The sequence below is a fragment of the Centropristis striata genome, chromosome 10 (genome assembly GCF_030273125.1).
Source record: "Centropristis striata isolate RG_2023a ecotype Rhode Island chromosome 10, C.striata_1.0, whole genome shotgun sequence".
Taxonomy (NCBI): Eukaryota; Metazoa; Chordata; class Actinopteri; order Perciformes; family Serranidae; genus Centropristis; species Centropristis striata.
Window position 1 is genome coordinate 7,554,717 of NC_081526.1, and position 27,738 is coordinate 7,582,454.

Genomic DNA, 27,738 nt, shown 5'->3' on the forward strand with positions numbered 1-27,738 from the left:
AGCTGTCCCTTTGATCTCTTGTTTCTCTCCCTCTGCCCGGCTGCAACGCCATTATACTATCATGTCTGACACAATACCTTCTCCAGATGGTTTTGGCACCAAGGAAACCGATGTGTTACCATGGGAGCCCGACTAATCACGTTGCGTGAAACTCCCTTCAGTATTTTTGGAACTGACTTGCAACAAAACTGAGCCTAGCAATTACTGTAAGAGAGACACAGAAGAGAAAAGTTGTGGTGGAGGCAAAAGAGACTCCACCTGACTCTCTCTCAGCACCATAACAAGATAAATCAATATACTTTACCACTACCATTCTAGTAATGAGGCTTTAGAGCAGGGGTCTCAAACTCAAATTACCTGGGGGCTGCTGGAGGCAGTATCAAAATGACCAAAAAAAGACACAAAATGACAGATAAATCTAAATTACTTAAAAAAAGACACAAAATGACTAAAATAAAGACACAGAGTGACCAAAAAATACAAAATGACCAAAAAATACACAAAATTACAAAAAAGACACAAAATGACAGAAATAAAACTAAATTACTTAAAAAAGAAACAAAATGACCAAAAAAAAAAGACACAAAATGACACAAAAAACACAAAATGACCAAAAAAAGGACAAAAATTGCTAAAAAAAAAGACACAAAATTATTAAAAAAGACACAATTATTAAAAAAGACACAAATTTACCAAATAAAGACACAAAATTACCAAAAAAACTACTTAAAGGGACCTTCCACACACAACACGGTAAAGTGCCATTCATATAAAACTCACATTAAACTTTCATATCAAGGTGGGGGCCACAAAATATCATCACGAGGGCCGCAGTTGGCCCGCGGGCCGCGAGTTTGAGACCCATGGAATACATTAATATACTTTACCACTACCATTTTAGTAATGAGGCTTTAGGGGATTGCATCATGCAAACATGTTCCATAGTGAGGATATTCTAAAATCCTGCTTTTCCTTTAGTGCCACCATGTGGTCACAGGTTTTGTTTTTCAAAGAGGATGGTTCTTGATTAGATGATGTTAAAAGTAATCTACAATGATAATCAGGGTCCTTGTAGGATTTATTTTAATGCTTTTAATGACCTCATGCCAGGTGTATAAAAAACAAAACAGAATTTACATATAGAATAGTCTAACAAAGACATTTTCATTGAATTACACTGAACAAAATCATTGTCATTAAGGATAAACCCTTCTGGTGGGCAGACATTTGCATTTGTACTTATATGCAAAATAGGTTTGAACAACTGTGGATGTAATGTTGATGCAATTTGTCCCTTTGTTACTTTTTCCCCTAATTAGTATATTCAGCACAATTAGTAAAAGTACTTGTTTTGCAGAATGGCCCCACTCACATTGCTTTATATTTAAATGTTGCTTTAAGTTAAATTTAAATTTAGCTTAAAGCAACATTCTAATTTACTAAAGTTAGGGCTCATTTTAATAACTTTATATACTGTTATGAGGTTTAATTGAAAAAATAAATTGAATCACTTTAAATTGATCATGTTTTTGGTGTTAAATCTTGATGTGGAGTTAAATGTACAATATTTGTCTCTAAAATGTAATGGAGTAGAAGTATAAGTATACATAAAAAGGAAATACAGGTATCTCAAAAATGTACCTACGTACAGTACTTGAGTAAATGTACTTACATTACAACAAATGTTACATTTCACCACTGCACACCAGTTACATTGATGCATGTGCAGTTTGCCAAATACAGTATTAAAAAAGAGGCTGTAAAATACTTGAGGGTTTAGAAGCTTTGAAAGTAGTTTAGGGTTCAGTTGATGTGAAAGCAGTTAGATAAATTTCTGTTGAAGGGTTTTGACAGTTGTATAACACTCCTGTTGCCTTGAAGGCCAAAATTGAATAACAATATGTTTTCTTAGTTAAATAGTGACATTGTGTGAGGACAGGCTTGTCAGCCCTTTAGTGTATAAATACTGTAGGAAGTTGAGGGCGTAACAAAGGCTGAACGGCTTTGAAAACAGAGTTAAACTCCAACTGTGACATTTCACCACAAAAGTATGAAAATGATATGAAGGAGATTAAACAAATAGCAAATAATAATACGTTCATTAAACTTCAGAACATTGTTTAACTGAGCCCTGCTCTGCGTCACTTTGTTCTCCTGGTGCTCATCACTGATTCTCACAGTCAACTCAAAAAAGGTCAAGCCAGTACATGACAAACTGAACAGAGTGTTCATGATTAGAGTGTAACACAACAATGTGCATATAATGTGTATATATGTTCACAGCCTCTTTTTATTATTGTGAATATTTACATTATTGACTCACATCGTCCTGTACCTTCTTCTCAGGATTTTCTCAGGGGAACCCGTGACTTTCGGGCCCACTCTGTGGAACAAACTGCTCCATCACTTCTAATCACATAATGGTTCTTTATTAGTTTTTGCACTACTCGTGGTTCCTATCTTGTTCTCTGCTCGGGTATATGATGCATTTTTTGTTGTTCTCTGCTCTGTTGATATGTTTAATTCTGCCTTTGCTTGAAATGCCATTCCATGTTATTTAAATGTGCTATAGAATTCATTTTGACTTGACTCTTTTTTCCTTATGCCAATAAAGTCGGCTAAAAATCTTATAGTATACTTTATTCGATTATAATTTTATTTTCCTTTTTTTCTTTCAATCTCTCATTCTTCATTGACAATGTACACCTCATTAGTCAAACACAGATCTACTTTTAAGCCCACTTGAACTATAGGTATAATACAGTGGTAAGCAACCTGCGGCTCTGGATTTTATGGTATTTTTACATTTTAGTCAACTGAAATGTGCACCATAGAGTAATAAAGTCTAGGCTTGGCATCTTAACCTCTACATTTTGCCAACATCAAGCCTAGTTTTGAGTTTTTCCTTCAATTCCAAATCTCCTGAGATATTCTTGGTGTCCAGCCTCTCTTTTGCACTTGGGTCCTGTTTGCATTCTGACAACATTAGTAATAAACGCCCATTATTGTTTATGGTTTATTGTTAATTGTTAAAAGGATCCCAATTAGCTGTCAACAAAATGGGACGAGCTAGTCTTCCTGGGGTCCAAAAAAAAAAAAAAAAAAATCACAAAAAAACAATTAAACATTTTAGACATCATTGAAAAATCAGCAGAAATTATACAAATAGGTTATTAAATTCACAAGTATTACATTTATACAGTCCATTCCCAACTCACAAATTTTAGTGCATTCTCAAATGATACTTGAAAGATATTTTGCTATTCAGCTTATATATATTCAGTACATTATGACCTATTAGTATTATGGGTAGGTTCATTTAGACTTAGTAGGCGGTTTCATCTTCATAGTAAGCCTCAAAATAAGGTATGCAGCTACATTATGATAGTCCCCCTTCGATAGCTCAGTTGGTAGAGCGGAGGACTGTAGAGGGAAAACCACCCGTAGTGTTAGTCATGGAAATCCTTAGGTCGCTGGTTCAAATCCGGCTCGAAGGAGCGGCTTTTACCTCACGACCGTTGCGCTCTTCCAATGAACGGTGCCTGGCTCTGCCCCCCGTTGGTCCAAGGCAATCCAGACTCTTTGCACTTCTTGTTCCCTGCTGGTGGAACACACTACCAGTTCCTACCAGAGCAGGGGCGTCCCTCTCTACCTTTAAAAAACTCCTGAAGACCCAGCTCTTCAGAGAGCATCTTCTCTCCTAGACCACATGATAAGTCTACTCCTCAAAGTTTGATTGTCACTAGCACTAATAGCTCATATTGCACTATACCTTGATTGTTTGCTTTTACTCTTCCTGTAAGTCGCTTTGGATAAAAGCGTCTGCTAAATGACTAAATGTAAATGTAAATGTAAATGTAGTTTTCTCTTTTTTTGGCCAACAATGGCTCTTTAGTTAGTAAAGGTTGCCGACCCCTGGTATAATATCATCTAAACATGAAAGCAACACAACTCATCATTGCCCTTTACTGCTCATAATTGGATCACCTTTGCACAAGTTAAAGTCTCTTACATCTGAAACAACAACAACAACAACAACAACAACAAAAACAGATCAGTGAACACAGCACATATAAGATATTCGCATAGTTTATCCCAAATCTGCCCACATGTTACATTCTAAGTAGTATAACCTACTATTCTGCCCTACAAAGCCTAACTGCAGTAACAAGGCAAAAGGTAAAATTGAGAAAAACTGCTTTAAAGTTTTTTAATGTGGTTTTACTTGGCCAGCCAAATTGGATACATGTAGATAAGTGATATGACACGTATTTCTACATGTGTTGATGATGTAATTTTTATGCTAAAAAATCATGATGATTTATTTGACCTTTGACCCCAAAAATGTAATTACTGCATTGCTGTAAAAGGTTGTCATAGTGATGCAAAAACAGAGTGGAATAACAACAATGTCGTTGTCTTCTTTCAGCTTTTATATTTTGTTTTCAGTGAATAAACATTTTCAATTGATTTTGTTATAAGTGTATTTAAAGTGTTTAACAACTCTATTCAAAGATGTGTGTATTTTAGACTTAATATTATGAAGAAATGTTATATTTTAGTCTTAATATAATTTTATCTCACGTTTTTACTTCATCACTATATAGATAATAATTTCCCTTTTAAATAAACTTATAATTTCTATTATTTTTATGTTTAAATTAGTATATATATCCAAAGCAGATTGTGGTAAGTGCAATAACTGCTTTGGTTTTGAGTTGGATTTTGTGGTTTGTATATAATTAAGCAAAATTGAAATCTAAAACTTTGTCACAAGATAAATAGACTGTATAAAATGGATAAAACAGACATCAAGTGGGTCATAAAAGTTATGACTCAATTTTGACAAAAAATGTAGTTACTGCAATTAGGGTTTGTAGGGCAATATAGCTACACCATTGTCAGAGTATAGCCTATTTTATCTATTTGCTTTTTTTATAATGCACATAAAGATTGCAGTAAAAAGATACATTTCCATTCCGTTTCCTGACGGAATATGTAAAATCACCAGGAAAATAACGTGATAATTAAATTTCAACTTCAGTTGGAAGGTCATGTGTTGCTTCACTTCCGGTTGTCATATTTGAATTGCGAAGTCTCAGCGCCGGGTCAAAATCAATCTTCTGAATACTTCCTCCCCCTCCTGGATTAAACCGTGACAGAGAGTGATTGAGGAACCTGAAAATATGTCCTAACCAGCGGTAAGTCTGTTTAAACGACATACTTTGTTCAGAACTTGTCTCAAGAAACACTAACGTTGTCAGTTAACGTTAGTTAGCTTAAATGGTCGTGTTGTCGTTAGCCTAATTAGCTTAAATAGTTATGTGAAGGCCAAGTCGATATCTCCATGACAACAAAACTGAATTATAAACATAGTCTGTTTAAATATAAACAACCTGTTGAGATCACCTTTGTGCACAGTTTGATAAAAAAGATAACGTAGATATTTTAACTACTTTGAAAATATTTTGCTTACTTTTTGGATAACTGGTATACCCAATCAAAGTCATTCTAGGTAGGTTTGGATTTTTCTCTCAATATCAATACTTCCCTACAAAGTCTAACTGCAGTAACTACGCAAAGGGTTAAACTGAGAAGAACTGCTTTAAAGTTTTTTAATAAAATCATGACGATTTATTTCACCTTTGACCCCAAAAATGTAGTTACTGCACTCTGGTTTTGCTGTAAAAGGTTCTAATAGTAAAGCCCAAACAGAGTGGAGTAACTATAATGTTTTTGTTTTATTTCAGCTTTTATATTTAGTTTTCAGTGAATAAACATTTTCTAATTGATTTTTTAAGTGTATTGAAAGTGTTTAACAACTCTTTTCAAAGATGTACGTATTTTAGACTTATTATAAATAAATGTTATAGTTTAGTCTTAATATCATTTTATCTCACTTTTTTACTTGATCACTATCTAGATAATAATTTCCCTTTCAAATAAACTTTTCTATATATTCAATTTTAATTTCTATTATTTTTATGTTTAAATTAAAGCAGACTGTGTTAAGTGCAATTACTGCTTGGTTTTGAGTTTGATTTTGTGGTTTTTATATAATTATTTCTCTGAAATAAAGCAAAATTGAAATCTAAAACTTTGTCACAAGATAAAACAGACATCGGGGGTTCATTTTTAGTTATAACTCAATTTTGACCAAAAACGTAGTTACTGCAGTTAGACTTTGTAGGGCAGAATAGTATAAACTAGTAGACAAGAATACTGATAATGTAAACCCTTTGCTGCACAACATCTGGACACCCCTTCTAATCCACAGCATGGGTCAAAAACGACCTGCATTCATTTCTCATATTATTTCACGCTGGCTCTGTGTTTCTTTGCTCTATCTTTTAAATCAATTTATTTAATTATTGAATAGTCCAAGTATTATTTGAATATCTTTTTTTTATTACAACAGATCATTATATCCATTTTTCCTTTCATACTTTTTTTTTTTTTGTATTATTACACCAGGTTTACACACATGGGTTAGAAATGACTCATTCATCCAAATTTGATTTAAAATTAAATGGCCTAATACTATAGTAATAACAGTTTGTATTGTACTTATATATACTGAATACTTGGACTAATAAATTATAAAATACATTTTTTTCAAAGATGTATAATAGAAACATTCAGCCATACATGAAATAACATTGAAAATTGATACGGGTCATTTTTGACCCATGTTGTGCATTAGAAGCGTAGTGATACAAAAAGGGTTTTTATTCAAAAAGTAAGACATGAAAACAAAAAATTAGGATGTATGATTATCAAAAACAAGGTGATTGAGGAAAACCTGGAATACTGAATGACCCATGTTGTGCATCAAAGGGTTAATGCTGTGGTACAGTGGCCCCAGGAAACTTGGTCAGCAGGAACTTTTGGCCTTGTGTCTGACTTTATGCTGTTGTCTATTGGGCTTACCTATCACTGGCAATAACATTTTGCAAAAGCTTACAGAATTAACTAATAATTGATTAATTAATGAATTAATTAAACTTCTGGTTCATTAGAAAAAAAGGTATTGGAGAAAGGAACAAGTTGGAGAGTTTAAACTATAGCTACTTAAGTTTGAAGGTCAGAGTGTTGTCACTATACTGGAATTTCTTTGATGCATTACTTTGAAAATGATCGATATTCAGTTTTTTTTTTTTTAAACTACAATTACGATACAATGGGGAAATTTAACATACCATAACATCATCTTTAATTTGCTCACATCATAACAAAAGAAATATTAAACCAACAGCAACCTCTGGGCCTGATGAGTAAAGCTGACTTGCCTTCTATCTCATGCAAAAAGAAGTCCATTTGTATATAAGTCAATAGTATAATGACTCTATTTCTCTCATGATTTATTACCTCAGTAAACATTCTCATAATTGAGTTTATGGTCTCTCTCGCTAGTTTCAAGTCTTGTTCGATACAGCTTAATGTTTATTTTGTAAATTATGGTCTCATTTAGAATAAAATAGACCATAAAGCAGGGTGTGCCTTATGGTCTAGTTTTGATTGACAAGTTGCAACCACATTGCACTGTTTGTTTTAGTCTTAAAACTGTTTCTCTTGTACCTTTTCTTTCTTGCCTTATCTTCAGCTTCCAAATTTTCAAATTATGTATTACACTTCTGTTTGGACTGGATAACTGGCTCACATCATTTGCCACTTTGTCAGTAGCTCATGTTGTGTCATGTTGTGGCTGTACTGTCTAAATTTGCAGACAACATTAACAATCAATCAGTATTTCCCTATTTAATGCAAATGCCTTTTTACCTAAATATTGAATATGAACTGATTAGGTAAATATGACACTTTCCTATAAGACTTTTGCCATGTATTATATACGAGACCTTCATCTGCTACCTTCATACTGTGCCTTTGAGCCTTTTGAAAATATGTTTTTAATTGCTTGGCAGCCAACAGCTCAACTCCCTTTTCATAGGTAATTTTCAAAAGCCTCTGAAAACAACATTCATTAAGCCTATAACCTGGATGTCACCGTAATTAATAACTATTGGTCCATACTGTATAAAACAACCTCTCTAGCAACTTCTTGACCTCAATTACTTTTACAATTTCCGGTCTTGATTTTGCCCCCATAACAGTCTGATTATTGATCCTGGCAAACTTTTAGCTCTAGGTCTACTAGCTTTACTGCTGTGTTCAACATTGTTAACTGAGAATACTGCTGGTCTAGGTTAGAAAACGGTATGTACTTTCTGGCTCCGTCCTAAATTGGTTTTCGTCTCGTCATGGTGTCAGCTAAAGATGAAAAGATTCAGAATAATAGCAACATCTGCAACAATATTAATACATTCCAATTCAGATAAATATCCATGCAGTAAATAGGCAACAACTAATGTAATGTAAAGCCTATAGTGTCAAATTTTATTGACAGGTCTGTCTGAGATTTGTTTAACTCAATGGTCATTTATTATAGAGTAGTTTGTGGTTGTCTTACTTCCTCTTTGTTAAGGTTACTTTATTGGCCATTATGGGGGATGTGGGGGTACAACTACAATAGCTCAACACACACAACTACTAAATCTCAACGATAACTAGCGCTTCTCACTGCCAATTTGTCAGAAACCTCTGTATCATGTCATGGCCCTCAGCATGTGATACTGTCCTACAAGGCACCATTTAGGGCGATTATGAGTCAGCATTCCCTTTTCATTTCTGTTGGTTTGGCGAAGGTGTTTTGAAAAAATGCTTAGGCACATGTTGCTGACATTCTTATATAAACAAAAACACATGAAAACACAACGGGCAATATCGTATGATATATAGATATGATCTGCATAACTTTTGCAGATCTCAAAAAGTCATTATTGAGATCAGAATTAATAGCATTAATAGTTATTGTGACAGGCCCACCAACAAAACCCACAAATATTAAACCAAGCAGCAACCTCTGGGCCTGATGAGTAAATCCAATGCAGAAGTGCCTTAGACTTGCCTTCTATCTCATGCAAAAAGAAGTCCATTTGTATATAAGTCAATAGTATAATGACTCTATATTTCTCTCATGATTTATTACCTCAGTAAACATTCTCATAATTGAGTTTATGGTCTCACTCGCTAGTTTCAAGTCTTGTTTGATACAGCTTAATGTTTATTTTGTAAATTATGGTCTCATTTAGAATAAAATAGACAATAAAGCAGGGTGTGCCTTATTTTTGATTGACAGGCCCACCTTCCACTAAGTTTAATTAAAATCAGGCAAGTAGTTCTTCTGTTATATTGTAGACAGACAGACAGACGGACAGACAGATGGACAGAACGTACAAAAAACATAGACTCCTTGACAGAGGTAACAAGTATTTATGTTGGTACTAAATGTCTGCAAGCACAAGTTAGCAAAACTGGCTTTAGTCCAGTGGGCTTGAGTTCCTCCAACCCTGCAAAAGAGCTGTATTATTATTTATTTAATGTTTTCTCAAAATAATGTATGTCCTGTAAGACACAATGGGCTTTTAGGCAAACAGCTTTCTTTTTTTGAAGACTGCTGATTCAGAAGTTGGTTCATAAATCCATAATCTACAATACTGCATATGAATGGTACTTTATGGATAGTGTTTTCTACTGTATATTGAATTTCCGTAACAGCACTTAAACTGACGATGCTGGTCGTCTGTAGGCATGTTTGAGCCATACATATACTGTAAATACTAAATGTATATGGTCTTTTAAAGTTCACACTTGGCCTTTGTTGCATCAGAAACAGTATATGTTTTGTCCACTAGATGTCAGGAAGCACCCAGGTTTGAAAATGAACTAACCAGCAGCCAGCTCTCAGTGACATCATACCTTTAACTTTAGTTAATCACATATGATCAAACTAAAGAAAACTCTCATAATTTTGAAAATTAAAATGCCCCCATGTCGGAATTATTTTAAATGGCAAAAGAATAATTAAATTCTGTTTTTACTGCATACATTTACATTACAATTATACATAAAGAAATAGACAATTCAGAGTTACAGAAACTCAAATATTTTCAACAGTTTTCAACCTAAATACAATCACAGGACTGTTATGATGTTCTTAGTTGAATCCTCTGTAGGTGAAGGTGATTGTTAATTGCAGGAACTTTGTTTCCTGCTTTCTGCCTGCAGCAGCCACCAAAAGAGGGAGACATTACGTTATAAATAAATAAAAACATTAACTCAACATATGAAACCTCCACATACTGTATGTGTCTATACAGTGGCTCACTTCTAAATTTAAGCTCCGTATACCATTAAGTTTACACACCAAATCAGATGTTTTTTCTTAAATTTGCAGAGTACACCTGACCACGGCCGTTGTTGTAGTATTTTTAAATGTTTGTCTCTGTTTTGTGTCCTTGTCAATTTCAAAATTTTCCTAATTTGGGAAATTTTGAAATTGACATTCATGAGTATGAAGCTGACGCAAAGAGTCATGTGTGGCTGCAGTCAGAAGATGGCAATGGTGTCAGGTTATTGCTTGGCTGTCAGTGTTGGTGGGCTGGACAGGCAGCGGCTCCGCGGTGAGCAGGGCTCCTTTCTGCCTGCTGGAGATCTTGTACTGGCTGCTTGAGTCAGCCCTAAGCCGCTCTCCCCACGCAGGGCTCCCTTCACCAGCGTTCACCTAAATCTGTCACACAGATTTGACACCGCGTCACTTGGAGTGCACTCTGAAATGACATGTATATAATGTGGAATATTGTGCACATTTACAGCCTGGAATTCCCTTAGAGCATTAACGGTTTTCTTGCTTTTTATGATTTTTTGTTTTTGTGTGTGTGGGGGGGAAATAAGGCAAATTTAAACAATTTTTTTGATACTACTACAATTAATACAAATTATGTTTTATGTCTAGGCCTAACATGTTAAAATGCATATTCCTGTTATAGCTGATTTTATATCAGAATAATTTTATTTGCTTAATAAAAACATTCAAATTATAAAAACATACTTTTTCTATTCAGAAGGGGAATTATTGTCGTTAGAGGTTAATTGTTTGTGTAAGTTTAATCAGATTTAAAAGACCAGTTCAGTGTTACCATATGGGGACATTTACCAACTGAATGGTGTCTTTATATTTCTGTGGCCAGTTAAAATTTTACCGTCAAACATTCGGCATGTTTAGGCCATAAACCTAACAACCCAAATCAGCTCAAATTAGGCTCATAGCTATTTATGCGTGAGAAATTACTCTAAATGCTGTCTTGTATCCTTTTCCCTTTGAGAAAACAATTTACACTGATCCTGATTTAAGAAAAGATTAATTTCAACTCCCTATTTCAGATTAGCACTGTACAGAAATATGAAGTATGAAACTGAAATGTTAAGAGAACAAATTTAATAATAAAAACCCATTAATATTGAGCATTTTCCTGCTAATTATATTAACATGTTAAATCTTGTAAATGTTAAATACTTGTATACACTTTTCTATTTTATCTGTTTCACATTGAATCACATATTTTCACAGTTAATGTACGGATTTAATCTTAATAATATTAATTTGATATTAATTTGGTTTTATTTTCGTACTATGTCAGTCTCCACTCAGCAGCATATATTTACACATTATTCCTCTTTGACAGCTAAGTATTTTGAGATATTTGCAGTAGTAATTTCCTATAAATAAAAAAGCTCTGTGCTTTATCAGGGGTATGTATCCAACCCTCTGCCTCTGTCTGTCATCAGTGCGTTTCCTCGATAAGAAGCTCCTGCCTACAGAAAGTTCTGCATTAGAAACAGAGCAGACAGTGGACTGTGCCCATCACCCTGGGTTCACTACTTTCCCTCATACGGCTTTTGCTCTGTGGCTTTCTTCTCCAGTATTTACTGGATAAAGTGGTAGCAAGTGGCCTTGGTGGCCAGTAAGAAGGATTTTCTCTCCCCAGCTGTTGTGGCTTTGCCTGCTTGTATTGCACAAAGTGGCTTGAAACTGGGTTGTGGTTTGGGTTGCAGTTGTTAACCCAAATCTTGGGCTATTATGTCCATTAAAAATCTGTTAAAAGATAGTTACCATGCCATGTTGGTATCCGTTTTTTCAGCGCAACCTCACCTATATGTCCTGATAATTAATTTTTAACTTTGACTTACTTGATCAAAATTTTGAACCCAAAAGAAACAAAGGAAAACACAAAATCTGACCTTGAAAATTAAAGAAGTGTGCATGTTGCAAATATTAAAATATATGCAAATATAACACATAACAGGTACAATGAGGATAATCTCTGGTTCTATATTTTTATACTAAATATATTTGACATTTTCTCTGGTTTTACTTGGCCGAATATCATTAAAAAAAAAATCTGGTATGGAGTTTCAAGCCGCAACTTTAGAGGCAAGCTTCATTTTTATGTCTTCACGTCATGAATCAATCAATCAATTAATCAAGTAATGTGCAGGTGGTTTCATGGACTCCAGAGGGTTAATGGTGTACTATATAATGCTGTTTTTTCTAGATATATATGAGTTAGTTGTAAGCTGTTTTTTATTTATGTTTTTAAAGTAATATAGTAAAGTAATAGTAAAGTATTATGCTTGTGTCCCCTCCAGTCCTAGGAGGATCATCATGAGTCAGTTGTAAATGAGAAGCCATGGACGCCTGCTCCTTTGGGAATCTCCAATCCCTTTGAAAAGAAAATAGAGGTTAAAAATCTGCTAAACGAGTTAGCAGCAACCAACCTTCTCTTCCACAGGTAATGAGTTTGATTAATTTTTGACCTTTGGGAACTTTTCACTCCTTCTTAAGCCCCCTTTTTTTTATTTTTTTCCCAACCAAGGATTAGAAGAAGCTGTGATTTGCAGGGTTTTACACTGAGGACTTTAAAGGAGCACATTGTTTGCACATGAAATTACTGGTACACAGAGGCCATAATGGTAATGGCAATAACACTGTATATCATCATCAGTTTTTTTTTTTTTTTTTCAAATTTTAAGGCATCCGTCAAACATTTAAGCACTGGATTAAAATCTTAAAATGTATTGGAAAATATACATACAATACTTTTTCCACTTAAAGGAAGAATAAACAAACTTTTTGGCCTATAAATAATAATGCATGGGATGCTTATTTTCTCACACAGGTGTTTAGAGATCCTCTCTCTGATAAATCATGATTTGTAAACTTTCCCATAGACAGCAGTGACAGGTTTCCTCTGATAATGTAGAAAAATGGGGAAAGAGAGGGCCGGGCTTAAATAGAGCTGTGATTTAGAGCAGGGAGATGCAGCATCTCTCCTTTCCAGTGGAGGCCCTCCTGGGTTTGATTTAATTCTCTCCTTGCACTATTAAAAAGGCCTTCTACTCTCTTCACTGCATGCACCTTGCTGTCATAACTGGCACAAAATCATTTATCAATGCCGCTTGTAGGCAGTGCGACTAAGGCCTTTCGCAGTGTATATTTTTCCATTATTGATTGTGTATGTAATGCATGAGGAAGTACAAAGATGGGTCTCCTCCTGTGTTGGAATGACCATATTAGGCCAGTAGATGAGGGAACTTTTTCTGCTTCATCTATGAATCCATACAACAATCATCATTCCTGCTGGGACGGAAACTTTGTTGTTAAAATGCTTTTTCATATCGCCGTTGTCTTACCGGCAGCCGATCTCCACAATAATCCTGCGCTGGACGTACGACGAGCGGTTATTTGGTGCAATAAACTGAAAGGCAGTGAATGTCAGTGTCCCCCTTTGTTGTTTAATTTATTTTCTTTTCAAAGTGAAGGGAGGTGTCCTTGCTGTGAGAGTTAGTCATTGATGTGGCTATAGTTAGTCCGTCCCCTGCTGCGACTGTCTGTAGGAGATGCTACTTCCTCTCTCCTGCTCGTTCGCCGCTTCCTTTGCCTGGGATGATCACCTCGCTCCGTCTGTTTGGCTGCATTTTGTATGGGGGGTGGGTGCACTTGATCAAGAACAAAAGATTTAAGTGTGAAGTACAGCGGAGGCTCAGTTCCAAGAGTCACACTGCTCCGGAGGTCAAAAAAAGTCCCGTAACCTTCTCAACAAAGCCCACCGTCTTGAGACTGGGACTGTTGGGAGATGGCTGAGATCAGTGTGTCCGCATCTTTTCAAGTGTTGAATTTAATAAATGTTGTTTACTATAGCACGTTGCATAACAACCCTTTGGCCCAGAATATTTCAAGGCAATAAGTCATATTTATAATGCTTTTGATGGGCTTACAATATAATAAAGTTGTCGGTGATATCCTTGACTTTAGCAGATTACAGAGTAGTTAAGAAAAGGTTAAATGCTGCAGTCTGTTTTGCCAAGAAAGGTACCATGGTGTCTGAAGGCTGATTACTTCTTGCACTAAGCTTACAGACCCCCTTCCATTTCATGGTGGATTTTTGTGTGTATCATACACTGTATATGCTTAACCCTCTCAAATCTTGGGCTATTATATCCATTAAAAATCTGTGAAAAGATCTTTACCATGCCATGTTGGTATCAGTTTTTTCAGCGCAACCTCACCTATATGTCCTGATAATCAATTTTTAACTTTGACTTACTTGATGAAAATTTTGAAGCCAAAAGAAACAAAGGAAACGTTAAATCTGACCTTGAAAATTACAGAAGTGTGCATGTTGCAAATATTAAAATATATGCAAATATAACATATAACAGGTAAAATGAGGATAATCTATAGTTCTATATTTTTATACTAAATATATTTGACATTATCTCCAGTTTTACTTGGCCGAATATCATTTAAAAAAAAAAATCTGATATGGAGTGTCAAGCCAGAACTTTAGAGGGAAGCTGATGGCAAGACTCAATGTTGCTTCATTTTTATGTCTTCACGTCATGAAGAAGTAATGTGCAGGTGGTTTCATGGACTCCAGAGGGTTAAATCTTCAAAAAAAAAAAAAAATACTACAGCTATTATACATAAGTTCATTTCAACGGGAGGGGCAAAAAAATCCACTGTAAAAGAATAGGCAGTGTAATTGCTGGATGTTGATTTTATCTGTTGAACAATCTCCATTTGTAATATTTAGCGTTATAATGATACTAAATTGTTTTATCAACAACTAACTAATGGTCTTATCAGCAATTGACGAACCCTCTGCTCAATAAGCTTTAGAGGCTGAGAGCCCTTTATCTCAGCTGTCTTAAATATTGACACTTACAGTAATTTGTCCCCATTTTCTATTGATTTCTTGTTTTGCTTTCAGGTTACGCAGTAAACAGGGTAAATAATGACAAATTTGATCAGAGCTCCCTTCAGAGTTGATCCACACTTAGCTGGCTTTGCTGCTGAAGTAGTTCAGTCATCAGCTGTGTAACTAATGAAGCTTGTGTGGAGGCAATTGCAGTCCTCTTGGCTTCCCAGTGAAGGCCAGGTCAGAGGTGACACCTCTCCCAACCAGATCAGGCATGTTGTCGATGCTACAGAAAGTCTGATTGACACCCGGAGATGTTGATCAAAGCTGGCAGAGGATGTGTTAGTTTGCTAATTATAATTCATGAGTGTAGCTTTTGCAGCAATTTGTTGAATTAAGAGAACATGCCCTTGTGGAAACAAGAAACCCAGAGAGAGATGTTTGCAGAATTTCACAAAGACGACATTTTCACATGCATTATATGCAGCTGGAGAAATGACTTTCTTTACTCGTCACCTTATGATGTAAAAAGTAAAGCCAGTGTGAAAGTTCCTCAAATCTGTATTCTCTCTAAAGGCCAGTGGTAACAACTCCACTGGTTGCAGAAATAATTCAGATTCTACGAAAGCAAATAGTCAATAGGGAAAGTATTTATTTATTTATTACCTCAAAAAAACATTCTCATAGCAAATTTATGGTCTCAATAGATAGTTTCAAGTCTTCTTCTATACAGCATGATGTTCAATTTGAAAACAATGGTACCATTCACCAGTTTACTGAAGTAAAATAGGTGATAAAGCATACTTTATTCAAAGGTATACTTTTCCTTTTGACTGACAGGTCGCTTCCACGGCACACTGTGTGTTTTCATCTTATAAATTTGACTTTCTCACAGTGTGTTTTAAGTAAAGTTCACTGGAAAATTTCAGTCACTTAAAACATTTGAAAATGATTCAGTATTTGGATGCACTAATAGACACTCTAAGGAGTTGGCTGCTGATTTTGAATAACAGATACCCATTGCTAACCAAGATAGCTACTATCTCTTAGCGTCATTCCAGCCTTTGATCTGTTCTGCGCATGCGTTGGTGCAAAACAAATACGATGGCAACAGCCAAAAACCAAGATGGGGACAGCCAAAATGCTAATCTGGAGGCCTAAATACCAGAGTCCCCAAACCAATGGGTGATGTCACAGCTACTTCATCCTTTATTTTTATACAGTCTAGGTTTCCTCTCATTGCAAATCCATTTAATCCACCAATAATATTTTTGATCATGTATATTCTTCCACCGTAAGAGAATTACTCTTTTAGGGTTAAACTGTAAAGTTTTCAACTCCCTTATTTATTTTGAAGATCTGTTCCAAAAACTATGATGTCTTCCCTGGGTTTTATCATTTCTATATCACCGTCTGGAATGCATTGGTAAGCCCGGCCTCCAAGGGCTAGCATATAGCTCTCTCTGCAGGCTTTGTACAGGATGAAGAAGTCATAATCCTCAAACAGACTTAAATTCCTCCAGAAAGGCTCTTGATCCTGAATCCACTCATTTTCTTCAAACAACTTGGCCCAAAAGAGAAGGGATATTTGGGCATGGCTGAAATCCTTGATTGAAATCTGCTACAAGTGGGCACAGACACACACGTGTGCGCTGATACACACACGTGTGCACGCTCGCACACAAACAACCCCCACGTGCACATAAATACATGCACGTACACCTCCCCAGCCGTCGCCTGCTGTCGGCGAGAGCCTGGACCAGGTTTTTGAGAGGGCCTCTCTGAGCTCTTATTAAAAGGTAAACTTCTCTAAGGCCAGGGAATCATGTCAATCACAGGTTGTGTTTTCGCACCGAGCCCAAAGCCTGCTCTCTCCGCCCTGTCAGACGCTGTTATCACCCTCAAAGCCATATCAGAATGCTGTTTGTTCTGCGCTTTAGTTTCACCCACACGGCGGATTCAAAAAGGTACAGGTCTATTTGATAGTGTATATTTCATTGCCGGAGAGAGACTGTGTTTGTCTTGCTGTGTTTGTCAGCTCATATTTGAGCTGAGGGTTCCTATTAAAACTAAACACCATATCAGAGGAATATTGGCACCGCCAGGCTCTTTTAAATCGCATATTGAGCCCATGCAGTGTGGAGGCAATTTAGTTGTAGCATAGTTTATAAGTGTGTCTGTGCTTGTGATGTTTCTATTTACTATTCATTCTCATTTATTTACACACAGTAGCCTCCCTCTACATATTTCATATGCTGTGATAATTACTTGAGTTATATTGTAGTTTCTAATTTCTTGGAAGTATTACCTTGTTTGCAGTTTTACTTATTAAATATATCCCTATGAGAATATGGCTATTTGAAGTCCTCAAAGTCCTGAAGTCACGTCAGACTTGAAAACTTTATGTCACTTTACTGGTAAACTGACAAAATGCACGTAAGATAAAAGTGTCAGGAGGTTTGTTTCTTTTGTGGAGAGCTGTGAATTTGCCTATATGCTCCGGATGTTTTGTAATATATTGTGATATATATCTTTATATCTCTCTCTTTTTTTTAGCCACAGTTGGTGCAATGTTAATTTGAGGCTGTTTGTTAATGTAATTTCCCAAGGTTATTAAAAAAAAAATGTCTAATATACAATCTAAACAGTCAAGTTTTTGCAACAGTATCAAATGAATTAACTGTAAGATAGCAACACTTTCCAAAATGTATAGCTCATTGGAGAAAGAAAATCCATTATTTCTGTTTCTATGACTCTTTAACCATCTAGAGTCCATTAAACAACCTGCACATTACTTCTTCATGACATGAAGACATAAAAATGAAGCAACATTGAGTCTGGAGTTAATGTCAAATATATTTAGTATAAAAATATAGAACTAGAGATTATCCTCATTTTACCTGTTACATGTAATATTTCCAACCTGTATTCATATTTGCAACATTTAAAATTCTGTGTATTGAAATGTAATTTTCAAGATCAGATTTTGTGTTTTCCTTTGTTTCTTTTGGGTTTAACATTTTTATCAAGTAAGTCAAAGCTAAAAATTAATTATCAGGACATATAGGTGAGGTAACACTGAAAAAACGGACACCAACATGGCATGGTAAAGATTTTTTAACAGATTTTTTGAAGGACATAATAGCCCAAGATTTCAAAGGGTTAAACCTAAATATTGATTTTTTTATCTAAATCCCTTTTATCTAGATAATAGGCGATAAATCATGTAGGTATTGTAATATCTATGTCAATGAATTACTGTATACCTGCCAATTCTCCTCATTAACCTGCCTATGGAAGGAAAACAACAGTGAAGCAGTGAAGCTATTCCAGTCATTAGTAAGTTTGCTGGACAAACTGCAGGATCTAACACTGTGGGTGGCTAGGGAAATAAAAAGGTACCTACGCTAGTATTGACCTTGTTGCTGGACCTACTGCTGTTTGCACTGTGGCCAACCATTCATAACAGACTCACACCCACACCCACACATACATTATATGATTTTGCATGCATGTTGGGGAGAAATACAGTGAGTGATGAAGGATGAAAACGTTATTGGGTTTCCAATATTGTCAAGCAGTCTTGGCAGCAGTTATCTCACATGGTTGTGTAACAGTAACAAAAACAAAAACAGGCAGACAGATTTAAACAAAGTAATTATGAATGCATGAAGAAACTCAGTTAATTTTTCATTGAGGACACATTTTATTTCATAAATGCGTTTTTAGTTGTTCCTATGCTGCTGGAAAACAAATATAATAAAAAGAAGAAAAACAAAACTTAAATCTCTTGATTAGTATTGCGAACGTTGGTGTACTCCTGTCTGTTCAAGAATCCGTGTCTGTATATGAGAAAAACAGTCCAAGAAGGTTTGTGATGGAACGCCGTGTAAACAACCCATTACTGCAACTCCGGCTGATTAACATATGATTGTAATTCATCATATCATGTGCAGCTGGTGACATCTTGCAGTAGCATTTATTCCATGTTGATACATGCCTTTGGTTCCTTTTTGACAACTCAAAACAAACAGATTGCAAGCTGTCGCTACATTTGCTCAAGATGAATGGAGAAAATGAATCGGTAAATCAGGTGTGTCAGGTGATTAGCACAATCATGCCTGAGATCCTTGTGGAATCACAGTAACTTGGTATATTTGGATAAACACTGACAGTGCAGACAGATTGTAGCAATGGCGTGAACCATCTGAACAATCTACTGCATGGGTTTCAAACTCGTGGCCCGCGGGCCAATTGCGGCCCTCGTGGCGATATTTTGTGGCCCTCACCTTGATATGAAAGTTTAATGTGAGTTTTATATGAATGGCACTTTACCGTGTTGTGTGTGGAAGGTCCCTTTATTTTGCAAGCTGGAGCTTTGTTTCACTTGTTTCTATGACGACGTTAACAAAAAAAAAAAGGCAGCTGCTACCGGACTGTTTATTATCTGCCGTGTTGTTGTTGAAATGTTATGTAATGTAATTATGTGTCTTTTTTTTTTGTTATTTTGTGCCTTTTATAGTAATTTTGTGAAATTTTTGTGTCATTTTGTGTCTGTTTTTAACTAATTTAGTGTTTTTTCAGTCATTTTGTGTCTTTTTGGGTCATTTTGTGTCTTTTTTAAGTAATTTAGTTTTTTTTTCTGTCATTTCGTGTTTTTTTGGTCATTTTGATACTGCCTCCAGTGGCCCCCAGGTAATTTGAGTTTGAGTATGTTTTTTAAACACTCTAAGCATTTTCCATTACAGTCTACTGTGTATAACCAAGCATAGCCCTAATGATATCAAAATTAGTGGGATGAAATAATACCACATATAAATAAAATCCCCCACCACGTAAGTTAAAAACACAGGAACTTAACGTCTTATGACTCTCGAACTGACAGACTGACCTTATTAATTAACACAGATGAATCTAAGTCATTCATGTTATTTAATTTCTGTTCATATTCAAACATTGTAAAAAAGTCACTTTTTTTTAATCAAACTAATTTTAGAGGTTTTAGAACTTTTAAAGAGGTGCGGCTGAGATATGTACTAAGCGTGACCTTTTTAAGGGTTGAAAAATAAATATTTCATTGCTCTCTGGTGGACAGACTATGTAATGGAGATACCACCTCAAATATATACTGTATTTGGAATTTTTGTACTGCAATATCTTTTTGCCCAAGATATTAGAATATGTATATGAGCAGCTCATATTATCCATATCTGAATATAAATGGGCAAATATTTTTCAACTGAAAAAGACTAAAAGTGAAGTGAGAAGTGAAACTCGGACAAATATATAACTTAACGCAACCTATTTTGTAAAAAAAAAAAAAAAGGACTTAGCGTTTCCATAAGCTTTGCTCGGCAAGAACATGGTGGAACTACTGCTGGGATTAAGTAAGTTAAACCTCTGAAGTCCAGGAGATTTTGGTTCATATTTGTCAACTTCCTATGCATTCATTTCTGTCTCTTTTTAGCATCTTTCAGTCTCTCCTTACATCACATGCATTGCTCCTTTTTCTCCGCACAAACTTGGCTATCAAGCAAAAGACACAGGTTTCTACCATTTAGGTTTTTACAATTTATACACACAAAAACAGCAGAAATAATAATAAACAATAAAACTACAAAACATTTTTAAAATGGTCTAGAAATATAAGTGGCACACTGTGAAAGCTCCTATGATTGGAACTGATTCAACTGGCTTTCTCAGTTTGTCTACATATCATATATAAATAAAGTTATTACTGTAAATAAAACGTGTATTTTCAATAAATAGATGGACTCCACAGGGTTAACTGGTATGGTGACGTTTTAATCAGAATTGTTAGGGTGTTTTGTACCCAATAATTTGCATCATTGAAGAACAGAAAGATTTCTAGTTGAATCAGTGGCTTTATGTGAGGTCTGGCACCAGTTGAAAGTCTTTGTCACTTATCTTCTCTCTTTTACATCTTTAAGTTTCAAATGACAGAAATGATGAGGTTGAGTCAGAATTGTGCTGGTTACCAAATCCCATTTGCCCTGCACACTGCTTGATTTGGCAATGTGGGAATTTGAGTGGTATCACTGGGGACACTGGCGGTGCAGCTTTGTTGTGCAGCAGTCTCAGGATAGTAATGGGACGCAGTCACCAGGGAACCCCTTGAGTGTGTGTACTGAGGGAAAACTGACAGGAGCAGACGAGACAGGAGAGAGATTCAAACGAGTGAGCAATAGTGAGGGAAATAGAGGAGCATTTGTTTGGTCTTCTCTGCCACTGAAGTTGTAAAATGGAAACATATTTCTCCCCTGACAGCTACAGTAGATCTAACCCCCTGCGTTGAGCTGCTTATGATGTTGTGCGGCGTAGAGGTGGACCGCGGGGGTGTCCCAAAGGCTTGTTGTTTCTTGTCAGAGATTAGATTGAACCAAGCGGCTCTGGTTCATACTCATGCCTGAGAGAAGCCAGGACTCCCTGTCACTGACCGCAACCTCTGAGCTTTGCTCTGTATTACTGCATCTAGATTTATTTCCCATTGTAGAGTAAAATATGTTATTTTTCAAATAGGCTCAACCTTCCTGGGGGGTTTTCGTACTGTTGAATATTTGAGGTACACTGGAGTATTTCTGGCCATTGGGAATGGAGAAAAAAGCTTTTACATGCATGTTTCAACCTAATCCTTCAGATCATTTCTTATTCTGTGTATTTCCTATTAGTCTCCTTGGTCCCACAACCATTGCCAAGATCACCAGTATGTTGTTGGCAAGGGACTAAATTGAAGTTCCTCTGTATTTATTTAATAATCATTATTGGAGACAGGATGTTAGAATATCATTTTATATATCTCTGTGCAGGCAGATTTTTTTAAGGGATGAACTTCTTACAAAGAAGCCCAAAGAAAGCTCTTGTTTGTCATGTCAGTTTCAGCCACAACAAACAACAACAAATGTGACAGGAACACAGGAATTTGGCAAAGTAATTGATTTTCCTTCATCAGCTGGGGGAGGTGTTTTAACAACTATTGGAGGTGTGAAGAAAAAAGGGCATTGGACTTGATATTTGTTAATGTCAAAACTTCAAAATGTTCTGTCTTCTATTTTAGTATGTGGACTTAGGCCCTTTTCCAAACTGCCATTAACATCCATCTTGGATGCACCCAACCAGTCCGTCTTGGGCAGTCCATGGTCTAGAGGTTAGGAATCGGGCTTGTAACAGGAGGGTCGCTGGTTTGAATCCCAGGGCTGATGGGTCAAGGACTGAAGTGCCCTTGAGCAAAGCACCTAACCCCCCCAAGCAGCTCCCTGGGCACACTAATGTGCAGCCCACTGCTCCTTGCATAGTGTGTTCACTTGTTTGTAAAAAAAAAAAAAAAAGGATTGGTTAAATGCAGAGGTTGAATTCCCCCTTTGTGGGATTAATAAAGGATAAATCTTAATCTTGAGTATGCACTAAACTGTGTCACTTATGGCCACATTTAGGGATGCACGATATTGGATTTTTCGCCGATATCCAATATGCCGATTTTTTACAACTCATTTGGCCGATTATCAATACCGATATTTTTTTCCCGCACAACTAATACCCACAATCAGGGCAAATTTGGCCAATTTCCCAGTTGACATAATAAGTAAACATAACCTGTGTTCACTGGGAACATGTGAAAAGTGCAGCTGTACAGCAATTAAACCCAAATTGAATAAAACTACATGTACCTTACAGACTGCTGCTTAAATTAAAATTTTACTTAAAACTGGAGCCCAATATGTGACGACCCAATCCGCACTGTGCAAACAAAATCATATAAAGTACAAAAAACATAAGCAGCTTCAGTCCCTAATCAGAACATAAATAAATAGGTGGGCTCAGACTACACTGCACAATTCTATGAGCTACAAACAAGGTGCAACAGAGAGGTGATGTGCACCCCATTATTTAATCACTTTATTATATTGGCGTGTTCATTTTCAAGCCAACATTGGCCGATACCGACAACATGCAAACGTGTAAATTGATACACAATATTATCGTGATATTTTGTGTAGCAATATTATATCGATTCATGGCCGCCAAGTATCGATCTATTTTTGCTGTTTTCGCGTTGTTCCAGAGGACGTAGCGGGCTCACTTTTAGAAATATACTGGAGATACTGGTATCATATGAAACTAGAAGAACTAAGGAATCTATATGCACCAAGTATGTGAGGATTTTGCATTGGGAAATTGTCTAAAAAATGCTGCAAAATGCGGCAAAATAAGGCTTTTTTTATGTTTCATGGTGATTTTCAAAGTGGCCATGTGACCTCTGACGTCATTCTATCTCAATGAAAATAGACTCTCTGGGTTTCTACAGGTTTCCTCTTTACATACATGTCTGCATCCCAATTCAGAACTGAGAATTTTCTCTCATTTAAGAAAACAATTCTTGATTAAATTTAATTTTGTAGACACAATAAACAGTTAAAATCACAATATATTGTATCCCAATACTTACCATAATAAAATTGCAATGATATCGTTCTGGCGTACTTCGACTTTGCGATCGGATCAACCAAGATGCATGTTTATGTTAAATGCAGCCTTAGTTTCGTTTTATAATTTTGAGCAATCAAATCTACAATAATTGTCCTCAGAAATCCTCATAATAAAGTCAGTACTAGCAAAGTTTTAAGTTCCCCTGTGTAGTATCACTCTTAAGGGCTTTGGGGAATTGTATTTCATTATTGCCTTTAGACTGTACTTAAGTAAATTACACTATAATTGTCCAGTAATAGAGATTTTTTAGAAATCACCCCCTTTGCTGTAATAATCAATTTGATGCATGCTTGTCTGCTCTGTGAGGGAAGAGGTTAGCTGTCCCCCTTAGTTTTAGACAGAAGGTTTAAGGGGGGATCCACTGAAGGCATATGTCAGAGAGGTAAAGAGCGCTGACAGCCATTCGTCATCTCTGCCTGGTGCAGGCCCCTGTATTTAAAAGAGTACGGCAGTCAAAAGCCCATAAAAGTGAGTGACTCCTCTGGAGCATCTGCCACTGCATGCAGGGAGGAGATTCAATGTGAAAAAGGGGAGATAATGTGCTCACTCACTAATGGGCACCCGACTAGACACAGGCTCATTTTTCACATCATGTCATCTGTAAGGTTTGAATAAAAGTAATGGCCACAATGAGCCTGGATCTCTCCCAGCCATTATGGCTTTTGCTTCCTCACTTTTATTTGTGTTGACTTGTACAGTCGGAGGAGATGACAGTCTCTGGGCCTGTGGATCAGTCAGAGTGATGATCTGCACTGCTCTCCTCCGCTGCTGACAGGTCCCTTCTCTCTGGCAGGCATGTGAGACCAGAATGCCGCACTACGTCATATCAAATGCTGTAATCTGACAGAATAAAGGGATTTGCACACTGGGGACATCACAAACTCTGTCTTTTGTAATTTTCTGACAGAGACAGAAGGGGGAAATGAAGGGGTTTCTACAGTTCCATGTAGTAAGAATTAGTGTCAGTCAAAGTTAAGTGGCTATTTTAAGATAAATAGGAGAGGATTTCCGTGGCATGTTTTGGGGCATTGGGCTTTAAAAGACTATGCTAATGTGAGTAGATACTGATTGGTCGTTGGATGTTTTCATTTCCTGAACATTCAGAGTCGCAGGACACAGCGTGTCTAAATATCCATTCTGAAAAGGTTAGTGCGTAATTAACGCTTAAATTCACTGCCACTGTCAGCCATGTTCAGTTCAGAATAACAATAGATGCTCAGATGTTAATCTTTTCTTAAGAACACACTGTGCACACAAACCACAAATACATAGAAATTATAAAAAAAATATTATTTGTATGAATACCAATAATTTTAATGATAATAATAAAAATTGGAAATATAAAAATCATGAGCATATTATTCTTTTGTGTGTATTTGTTGTACTGGTGTGTGAGACCTCTTGCATAACAATGATTGGTAACACTTTACAATAACCAACTAAGTGATGTTTATAGATGGTTTATATACACAAAGTGCTATACATATTTAATCTTTAAATGTTTTCAACCAATTTCTTAAAGGTATATGAATCATTTCAAAATCATTAACATACTTAATATGGTGTTAAAAATGTTATAATCAGTGCAACTAAAACTATTAAACTATTAATTTTAATTTAATTGTTTGTTAATGGTAAAGTAACTATAAACTTACATTAATGTACCATCTAATTGGCATTTATTAATGATTTAGTTAGTTAAACATTAATAAATGATGTATTTACCATTCTAAATGGCCTATATACAGTTTATATCTGTTTACCATTTATAAATGATTGTTATTGTAAAGTGTTACCCAATGATTTAATGTATGAAGAAAAGGGGAGGAAACGCCTCAGTATTTAACATATTTTATGCTTCATCAATTACTTTTAAAATAAAGGACTGTTTTGTGTCAGCACCCATATAAATGTGAAGACGGATGAGAAAACAAGTGATTTCCTTATTAGGTTCAGGAGTCAAAGGCCTTCTTCCAGAGCTGTGGGCTTCAAGAGCCCAGAAGATTAAGACATATATTGGATTCATGATGGAGGCCACAAAGTTCATTTTCAAAATAAAATAGAATATTATTCACAATCCTTTTAAAATTCAGATTGCCAGCTGACCTGTGACTTGGAAGTAGTGTATTACATTTTCAATGAGCTGCCGCTATGTCGCGAGAAGGAACAATCCCATTTCTCGCTCCTCTGCCAGGGGAATTATGGGATTACACGAACCATAGTTTAAGGAACTAAACAAAGATACTGTAAAATTTAATTTTGACATCTCAGATTTTGCTTTGTTTTTCTCTCACATGTATGCCTTTACTGCAACCTGCATTATTCCCTTAATTCTTAAGAGCGATATAACTGATATCTTTTTGTGAGCCGCGCTGAGACAACACTGTAGTGAGGGAAACGAAAACAGCCTCTGCTTTGTAAGGCATGTGAAAATCTCCCACCGGTGATATTATAAGAGACACATGCACACAGCTCCGGCTGATTTTCATATATATTAAAATCACTACCTACTGTGGCATATGAAATTGTGCAAACCGCTAAGGCCTAAGCTAACCATTGGAACTCCAGCTTCTCTTTGATTCAGATTTTCCTCTCGATTCTCTGACCCTAAAAAGAGGTGGCCAATAATCTCATTCACACACTGTTCCCATCATAGACCCCCACGTACCCAACATAAGACCACAGAAGTAATATTGACATTGTTCAGCTGCATAAAAAGTTGCATGTCATACACAAATATTATGAAAAGTTAACGCTTTCCTCCAAGCTATATGCACTCATAGCAGCCCGGATAATAGAAATCTACATTTAAGCCCTCCTCTAGGACAATGGAAATCTGTGTGTATATACAGAAATATCAATATAATGTTCAGTCCAAAGTCTAATTTTACCGTTGCAATGCTGAGAGCTTTGAGCTATTGAGGTAGTATGCTGAGCCTAATCAGTCAATAGACCTGGTGGAGGGCTGTACCACACATGGTAATAAAGCCACAACTTCAGCATGGTGAGCTCATTCCCATAGTACCCCCCCACCCCCATCCACCCCCCATCTCCCTGCACCAATGCCTGCCTCATCACTCCACACAAAATATCCCACCCTTAATTGGTCTGTGCTCCTCCAACATGTTTGTAATGAAAAAAGCAGCACATAATTCTTAGTTTGTTGGCTGGCAGAGCCCAATTTACAAAAGTGGAGGTTGGTGATAAGCAGAGACAGTACGGCTGTGGAGTGCTCAGAACAATGAATCACCCCGCTGCCAGGGTTGAGCAGAATATAATTGAGTCCAACATCTCTGAGCACTTTCACCATAATTAATGATAATCTGTAACAGAGGAATCTGAGATTCCAGTTCACAGAACTGTTTAATTAGGCCCAGTAATGAAAGCACAGGCACTACAAGAATATGGCCGGCCTCATGATTAATGATTTGTGCTACTGAACACAAAAGTGCTGCACCGTTAACTCCAACGGATGCTGCTGTGTCTCCCTGGCATTTACAGAACACCAAAATACATATGGAGCTGTTTGCATCCCCTATATAAGACATGGTAAATACTATGTTTTCACTATATGCATATGCTTCTGTTTTTATTGTTTGATTTTCTGTATTTGCCCAAACATTTTCCACCTCTATTGGAATTAAAAAATAATCAAAATAAACTGATACATTTTTTCTTACATTATAATTAAGACAGTTATAATTGTCTCTTCATGTATATTCATCCATTTTACAATTCAGTTTAGTACAATGGAAATGACCAACTGTGCCTCCATTAATTAAGTTATGAATAGCACAATCCTATAATAGGAAATATACTTGTTAATAAGATCCAGACGTATTGATGTAAATAAGGGGTTCACTATATATGGATTTTTTTCAGTAATTACCTGCTTCTCATGGACGATACTAATGAGATAGTTATAATTTCACTATTTTTTATTCTAAAAAGAAATTCATAACCTGCAGTTTATGCAAACCTAATGTGAGCAAAGATGGATAATTTGACCTAAACAAATGTTGTTGTTGTAAACACAACAAAAACAGAGAACAGCTCTGACTCTTCAAAGCTAGAAAAATATTTTTTCTGGTGAAACACAATAAAACAACCAACAATACATACGTTTTTATCGAGC

The 27,738-nt window shown here is 36.1% G+C and overlaps 1 long non-coding RNA gene and 1 other non-coding gene across 4 annotated transcripts in view; both read left to right on the forward strand.

Moving 5' to 3' along the window:
* The first annotated feature begins 3,392 nt into the window (after positions 1-3,392).
* Positions 3,393-3,497, forward strand: trnay-gua (transfer RNA tyrosine (anticodon GUA)). Its single transcript has 2 exons — positions 3,393-3,429; positions 3,462-3,497. It is a non-coding gene; the product is annotated as a tRNA-Tyr (tRNA).
* Positions 3,498-5,059: 1,562 nt separating this feature from the next.
* LOC131979356 (uncharacterized) overlaps positions 5,060-27,738 on the forward strand; it is a 93,730-nt gene continuing 71,051 nt past the window's right edge. For 2 of the 3 annotated variants that reach the window (XR_009395041.1, XR_009395042.1), the window contains exons 1-2: positions 5,060-5,201; positions 12,547-12,689. This is a non-coding gene — a long non-coding RNA (uncharacterized LOC131979356). Of the gene's footprint in view, positions 5,202-12,546; positions 12,690-12,773; positions 12,909-27,738 lie in introns of those variants that run through there. The other variant, XR_009395043.1, reaches the window with a different exon arrangement.